Raw genomic sequence first — 7,585 nt, 5'->3', positions numbered from 1 at the left:
CGAGTTAGGCCTTAACATCTCTAACTCTGCCCAAAGAGATCTGAACTTCCCAAAATGTTTGGTGAACTCCATCTCTTCTTGATTAAGATTGTTGATGGCTCTCTTTACCTCAAACACACGGCTGAGATTTGAGACATTTCCAAATACATTTTTCAATGTATCCCAAAGATCCTTAGCCGTCTTGCAGTAAGAGTATGACTCAAGGATCGGAGCATCCAAGGAGTTTTGGATGAAAGCCAAGACACTTTGATTCTCTTGGAACCATTTATCACCATCACAAGCAACAATCTCCTTTCCTTCTTCTGTGGTCGTGATCTCCTTTGTAGCTTCATTCTTCTCAACGTGCTTCCAAAGCCCACGACCACACAACGCTGTCTTTGTAGTCCTTGCCCAAAGCAGGTAGTTTCCACCCTTGAGTGTAACCGGAATGATTAGGGTTTTGTTGAGATCCATGAGAGAGTTTCGAACTGACTTTGTTTGCGGAATAAACAGACTGAGATTTTGAAGAATAAGAACGTTACTGCTCTGATACCATGTGAGAATTAATCATGAGTGAGAATGAAGAGAGTGAGTGAGAATTCGAGAATGAGAAGATGAGAGATTGAGAGTATATGGAGAGAATAGAGAGACANTATGCCTACTTTTACTTCTAACCTATTATCGGTTAAGAGAGCTACAACCGATTTGAATTGTTATACCATCTTTGGTCCTAACAGTGTGCATTTTCAGGATATTGAGACTGGCAAGGTTCTTGGAGGTGGAGATTGGTCGTATGTGTTCATCTCAATAGGAACGAAGATCCGGCGAGAAGCTTCGGGGGNTTTCAAGTGAGGTGTGGCATGCTAGACTAGGCCACCCTCACTCTAGAGCTTTTCAACTAATGTTGCCTAATTTTTCTTTTGATAGTTCAAGCTATGAACCTTGTATTCTTGGCAAACATTGCAAATCGGTTTTCCCTAAATCTACTACCATTTATGAACATTGTTTTGACTTAGTACATTCTGATGTTTGGACCTCACCATGCCTATCTAGAGACAATAACAAGTATTTTGTGACTTTTATTGATGAAAAATCAAAATATACTTGGCTCACATTGTTACCATCTAAAGATAGGGTTTATGATGCATTTGTTAATTTTCAGAATTATGTTACTAATCATTTCAATGCAAAAATAAAGGTACTAAGATCAGATAATGGGGGAGAGTACATCAGTCATAGACTCAAAGATCATTTGTCCAAACACGGCATTCTACAACAAACGAGTTGTCCATATACGCCCCAACAGAATGGCGTGGCCGAGAGGAAGAACCGGCACCTTATGGAAGTGGCGAGGTCGATGATGTTCCAAACCAATGTCACCAAACGATTCTGGGGAGATGCTGTCATGACGGCTTGCTACTTGATTAATAGGACTCCTACCAAAGTTCTACAAGACAAATCTCCATATGAGGTACTCAATCAATTTAAACCATCTTTGGATCACTTACGCGTTTTCGGGTGTGTATGCTTTGTTTTGGTTCCAGGGGAACAAAGGACTAAGCTCGACGCCAAAAGCACCAAATGTATGTTCATTGGCTACTCGACAAGTCAGAAGGGCTATAAGTGCTATGATCCAGCTGCTGGCCGCCTACATATCTCTCGAGAAGTGCGGTTCCTTGAACACCAAGGATACTATGCGACAAAGGATTGGGACAGTCTCAAGGATCTCTCTCGGTCCAACTCTGATCGTTCGGCCAACCTACGGTTCCTCCTCGATCACCTCGGCATCACCACTCCATCAAGCCCGTCGAGCCATGCTCAGCCTACTCCGACCTCACATGAACCGGATGTACCCGCTATCTCACCCGTAGAAGAAGAAGTTCAAGAAAATGCCTCCGTGCCGCTTGTTCCTCCTCCGGCTGAACCATGTGCCGAGCCTACTCATGAGGACAATGATCATCTCGTGACCTCAACCGATGCTCTCCCACGGGAATCTATGGTTGCTCTTCCCCGGCGAAGTCAACGTCTAAAGTTTCATCCTTCGACATGGAAAGATAAGCGGGTCTACTACAACAATCAGGCCGTGGCCCATCCTATCCAAGCGGTGTGTTCACTTGACCTGGTTCCTCAGGAACACGCTGCCTTCCTCACCAAGATTGATGCTCAATTCGTTCCTCAAACCTATGATGAAGCCAAAGAGCACAAAGAGTGGTTAGCGGCGGTTGATGCTGAGACCGATGCTATGATCCGGAACCACACTTGGGACGAAGCGGATCTTCCCAAGGGAAAGAAGGTGGTCAGCTCAAAATGGGTCTTCACAATTAAGTACCTGAGCAATGGCGACGTGGAGCGCTATAAGGCTCGCCTTGTGGCTCGCGGTTTCACACAAACATACGGTACCGACTATACGGACACGTTTGCCCCGGTCGCCAAGCTGCACACCGTTCGTGTCGTTCTCTCCTTGGCTACAAACCTCTCGTGGGACCTTTGGCAGATGGACGTCAAGAATGCCTTCCTTCAGGGGGAGCTTGAAGAAGAAGTGTATATGCACCCACCTCCGGGCTTCGAACATCTTGTGGCTCCGGGCAAAGTTCTCCGCCTTCGCAAGGCCATCTACGGCCTCAAACAATCCCCTCGGGCGTGGTACCACAAACTCAGCTCGACACTTCGCACCAATGGTTTTCGACGCTCGGAAGCCGACCACACATTGTTCACTCTACGGACTGCCGGCGGTCGCGTCGTGGTGCTCGTCTATGTCGATGATATAATCATCACTGGCGATGACAAGGAAGGTATTTCCACTACCAAGACTCTCCTTCACTCAGCCTTTGACATCAAGGACCTCGGCGAACTGAAATATTTTCTTGGGATTGAAATCTCCCGATCGCCGGAAGGACTCTTTCTCTCCCAACGGAAGTACACGCTGGACTTGCTCAAGGAAACTGGTAAGCTGGGGGCTAAACCGGTCTCTACGCCACTAGAAGAAGGCTACCAGGTCAAGCGAAAGGGGGAGATGAAGACGTTACCGAACAAGTTGGCTGAGCCATATGAGGACGTGGGCAGATATAGGCGGCTGGTTGGGAAGCTGATTTACCTCACCATCACACGGCCGGATCTGTGCTATGCTGTGAACCAAGTAAGCCAGCACATGAAAGCACCAACAAACTTTGATTGGAACACTGTTGAGAGGATCCTATGCTATCTAAAGGGAAGCCCTGGCCGCGGCATTTGGATGGGAAAGAACAACAATACCGAGCTTGTTGGCTATTGCGACGCGGATTATGCGGGCGACACAACCGATAGAAGGTCTACAACAGGATACTGTACGTTTGTTGGTGGGAACCTAGTCACTTGGAAGTCGAAGAAACAGAAGGTGGTGTCTCAATCAAGTGCCGAGTCAGAATATAGGGCCATGAAGAAGCTCACAAACGAGCTAACTTGGCTCAAAGGTCTTCTCAAGGACCTTGGAGTGGAGATAGATGAACCCATCACTATGCACTGTGACAACAAGGCTGCAATACATATAGCAACCAACTCTGTTTTCCATGAGAGGACCAAGCATATCGAAGTAGACTGCCACACAGTGCGAGAGAAGATTGAAGAAGGGGTTGTCTTACCGTGTCACACGCCGAGCAAGGACCAACTGGCCGATATTTTCACAAAAGCCACTAGTCCACAGATTTGCGAGTATATCTCTAGCAAACTTGGACTAGTCGATCCTACACATCCATGAGAAGACTCCTCTAACCCGTGGAGAGCACACTCTTTTCCTTGATATGGTTTTGTCCCATGTGGTTTTCCATATTAAGGTTTTTAACGAGGTGGTCTTGTGCGGGTTCCAAGCTTAGCCGTTTCACTTGGCTAAGCTTGAGGGGGAGTATTGACCATGTTACTTAAGACTTGGAGGTTGTCCGTACGGACGTCCGTACGATCGTCCTAATGGCCACCCTTAAGGTTGAGGCCTATTGAGAGAAATGAGAAGGCTTGGGGTTGGAAACAATACCAAGCCCATTAGAAGGATCTCGAAGAAGAATGTGACCGTTGGAGGATAAGAGTCACGAGATAGCTTCCCTTAGGGAGACNGATAGATTGGTTGCATCGGCATAGGGTGCATTTGGATTGCCATCGGGGTAGATTGGAGTTTGAGTGTTCAAGAGGGAAGTTGGTTTTTCAGGGTATTAGACCGACTTCGGGGAGTCTCATGATCTCATCCATTCAGGCTGGGAAGATGATCGAGAAGGGCCGTGAGGCTTATTTGGTTACTATATCTATGCCAGAGTCAGTGGGGAAGTCTACGGTTAGCGGTATTCCGGTAGTGGAGGAGTTTGAAGATGTGTTTCAGTCTTTGCAGGGATTACCACCATCGCGGTCGGATCCTTTTACCAGTGAAATGGAACCGGGGACGACGCCGTTATCCAAAGCTCCCTACAGAATGGCTCCACCAGAGATGGCAGAGCTGAAGAAGCAGCTAGAGGATTTATTGAGTAAGGGATTCATCCGTCCTAGTGTATCACCGTGGGCAGCGCCGGTGTTGTTTGTGAAGAAGAAAGATGGGAGTTTCAGGTTGTGCCATGATTATCGGGGTTTTGAACCGGGTCACTGTGAAGAACAAGTACCCTCTTCCTAGGATCGATGAGTTGTTGGATCAGTTGAGGGGTGCTACTTGGTTCACTAAGGTAGATCTGGCGTCGGGTTATCATCAGATACCGATAGATGAGGCGGATGTGAGGAAGACTGCTTTCAGGACTAGGTATGGGCATTATGAGTTTGTGGTGATGCCTTTCGGGTTGACTAACGCGCCAGCAACGTTTATGAGATTGATGAACAGCGTGTTTCAGGAGTTTCTGGATGTCTCTGTCATCATTTTCATCGATGATATTCTGGTTTATTCTAAGAGTCCTGAGGAGCATGCAATGCATTTGAGGGCAGTTATGGAGAAGCTGCGGGAGCAGAAGTTGTTTGCTAAGTTGAGCAGGTGCAGTTTTTGGCAGCGTGAGATGGGGTTTCTGGGTCATATTGTGTCTGCTGACGGGGTTTCTGTGGATCCAGAGAAGATTCAGTCTATCAGGGATTGGCGTAGACTGCAGAATGCCACAGAGATCAGGAGTTTTCCTGAATTGGCAGGATACTACAGGAGGTTTGTGCAGGGGTTTGCGAGCAAAGCACGTCCTATGACTAAGTTGACAGGGAAAGATGTTCCTTTTGTTTGGTCAGAAGAGTGTGAGGAAGGCTTTGCAAGCCTGAAGGAGATGTTGACTACTGCGCCAGTGTTGGCTTTGCCTGAGCTGGGAGAACCCTATGTGGTTTAGACTGATGCATCTAGAGTTGGTTTGGGGTGTGTTCTGATGCAGCATGGGAAGGTGATTGCCTATGCTTCACGGCAGTTGCGGGTGCATAAAGGCAACTATCCTACTCATGATTTGGAGATGGGTTCTGTAGTTTTTGCCCTGGAGATTTGGAGATCTTATCTTTATGGTGCAAAGGTACAGGTGTTTACAGATGATAAGAGCCTGAAGTTTATATTCACTCAGCCTGAGCTGAATTTGAGACAGGGGCGGTTGATGGAGCTTGTGGCAGATTATGATTTGGAGATAGCCTATCATCCTGGTAAGGCTAATACGGTTGCAGATGCTCTGAGTCGGAAGAGGGTAGCTTCGGCTCAGGAGCAGGAGATGGAGTCTCTGGTAGGGGAGATCAGTGCTTTGAGCTTGTGTGCTGTTTCACAGGAACCATTGGGTTTGGAAGCAGTAGATAGAGCAGATCTTCTGAGTAGGGTGCGGTTGGCTCAGGAGAAGGATTTGGGGCTGGTGAATGCCTCTAAGGATGTGGATTCAGAGTATCAGGTCTCAGATAATGGTACTATCTTGGTGCACGGTCGGGTTTGTGTGCCCAAGGATGAGGAGTTGAGACAGGAGATCCTGAGAGAGGCTCATGCGAGCAGGTTTTCTATTCATCCAGGAGCGACTAAGATGTACCGTGACCTCAAGAGGTACTATCACTGGGTCGGGATGAAGAAGGATGTGGCTAGTTGGGTTTCGAGGTGTGATGTGTGTCAGCTAGTGAAGGCTGAGCATCAGGTTCCTGGCGGGTTACTGAAGAGTTTACCCATTCCTGAGTGGAAGTGGGATATGATCACCATGGATTTTGTGGTAGGATTGCCAGTGTCACGGACCTTTGATGCTATTTGGGTCATTGTGGACCGGTTGACTAAGTCAGCACATTTTCTGGCCATTAAGAAGACTGATGGAGCAGCGGTCTTGGCTAAGAAGTATGTGAGGGAGATAGTCAGGTTGCATGGGGTGCCAGCGAGCATTGTGTCTGATAGGGATTCTAAGTTCACTTCGGTGTTCTGGAAGGCATTTCAGGCAGAGATGGGCACTAAGGTGCATATGAGTACAGCTTATCATCCCCAGACAGATGGACAGTCTGAGAGGACGATCCAGACGCTGGAGGATTTGCTGAGGATGTGTGTGTTGGATTGGGGTGGCCATTGGGCAGATCACCTGAACCTGGTAGAGTTTGCTTACAACAACAGTTATCAGGCGAGTATTAAGATGGCTCCTTATGAGGCTTTGTATGGGAGGCCATGTCGTACACCATTATGCTGGACTCAGGTGGGGGGGAGGAGCATGTTTGGTGCTAGTTTTGTTCAGGAGACCTCAGAGAAGATTCGGGTTCTCAAGCTGAACATGAAGGAGGCTCAGGATAGGCAGAGGAGTTATGCTGATAGGAGGAGGAGAGATCTTGAGTTTCAGGTAGGAGACAGAGTGTACCTCAAGATGGCCATGTTGCGGGGTCCGAACAGGTCATTGTCAGAGACTAAGTTGAGTCCGAGGTATATGGGTCCATTCAGAGTGATTGAGCGGGTTGGACCAGTGGCATATAGATTGGAGTTACCTGAGGTGATGCGTGCATTCCATAAGGTTTTCCATGTGTCTATGTTGCGGAAGTGTCTCCGTGAGGGTGAGCAGGTGTTGGCTAAGATTCCTGAGGATCTTCAGCCTAACATGACTTTGGAGGCGAGACCAGTGAGGGTTCTCGAGAGGAGGATCAAGGAACTTCGGAAGAAGAAGATTCCTTTGATGAGAGTCCTGTGGGACTGTGATGGTGTTGAGGAGCAGACTTGGGAGCCTGAGGCAAAGATGAAGGCAAGGTTCAAGAAGTGGTATGAGAAACAAGCCGCGACTTGAGCTTGTTTAGCCTGGTTCCATCTGTAATCCGCGGTTGGAGCGGGAATGNTTTACGGGAGTTAGAATGTGTCCATTTTAGCGGTGGAGAGCCTTGGAGGGGCTTGTGTGTGGCCTTAGTGGCGGACTTTCGAGTCAGTGTGCCCGTGTGTGGCGGTCTTTTTAGACATTGTGTGGCCTTTGTGGCGGGCTGTTTAGCCGTGTGTGGCCTTTGTGGTGGGCTGTTTAGCCAATTGCGTGGTCTTTGTGATGGACTGTTTAGCCAGAGTGTCTTTGTGACGGTCCTTCGGGAAAGATGGTCTTTGTGACGGGCTGTTTAGCCAGAGTGTCTTTGTGACAGTCCTCTTTAGGACATTTGTTTGGCCTTGGTGGCGGTCCTCTTTAGGACATTTGTTTGGCCTTGGTGGCGGTCCTCTTTA

General features: G+C 48.0%; 1 pseudogene; it reads left to right on the top strand.

Moving 5' to 3' along the window:
• LOC109131281 lies at positions 4,547-4,961 on the top strand (annotated as a pseudogene).

This window comes from Camelina sativa, chromosome 20, assembly GCF_000633955.1.
Source record: "Camelina sativa cultivar DH55 chromosome 20, Cs, whole genome shotgun sequence".
NCBI classification, from domain to species: domain Eukaryota; kingdom Viridiplantae; phylum Streptophyta; class Magnoliopsida; order Brassicales; family Brassicaceae; genus Camelina; species Camelina sativa.
Note: the sequence above shows the minus strand (reverse complement) of the source record. Positions and strands in the feature narration are given on the sequence as shown.